Here is an 884-nt window from a genome sequence, read left to right as displayed (position 1 = left end):
TATATATATTTATTTACATATATATGTATATATTTACTTACATAGATAGATAGATTTATGTAGAGAGAGATTTATGTATGTAAATATTTACATCTAAATATTTATGTATAGACATATTTGCATGTATGAATATTTATATACATGAATATGTATTGTGGCTGTTTTCCTTTTTATTTTGTGTACATGTTACTGTATTTGTGTTTGTGTTTAAGTACATATGTGTGTGTGTGTGTGTGTGTGTATAATATAAATATATATATATAAATTATATATACACATATGTATCTGTATATATGTATACATATATATTATATATACATTTATATATATGTATACATGTATATATATGTATACATATATATATATATATATATATATATATATATATATATTTCATATACATTATATATACATATATACACATATATATTTTATATATATGTATATACATATATATGTATACAATTGAAATTAGCGAAGTTCTAGCTTCACCCGTGCCTTCGATATATATATATATATATATATATATATATATATATAATATAATGTATATATGTAATGTATATATATGTGTGTGTGTGTATGTGTATGTGTATGTGTGTGTATGTAGGTGTATATACACAAATATATATACACATAAACATATATATATATATATATATATATATATATATATATATATATATATATATATATTAGATATATATATGTATTTATATACATATGAATATACATATATATATATATATATATATAAATATATAAATATATACATATATACATACACATACATGCATACATATATATGTATCTATGTGTGTATGGATGTATGTGTGTGTGTGTGCGTGTGTATATATGTATATATGTATATATGTATATATATA

The sequence above is a fragment of the Penaeus chinensis genome, chromosome 19, assembly GCF_019202785.1.
Source record: "Penaeus chinensis breed Huanghai No. 1 chromosome 19, ASM1920278v2, whole genome shotgun sequence".
NCBI classification, from domain to species: Eukaryota; Metazoa; Arthropoda; class Malacostraca; order Decapoda; family Penaeidae; genus Penaeus; species Penaeus chinensis.
This window is presented reverse-complemented; position numbering follows the sequence as displayed.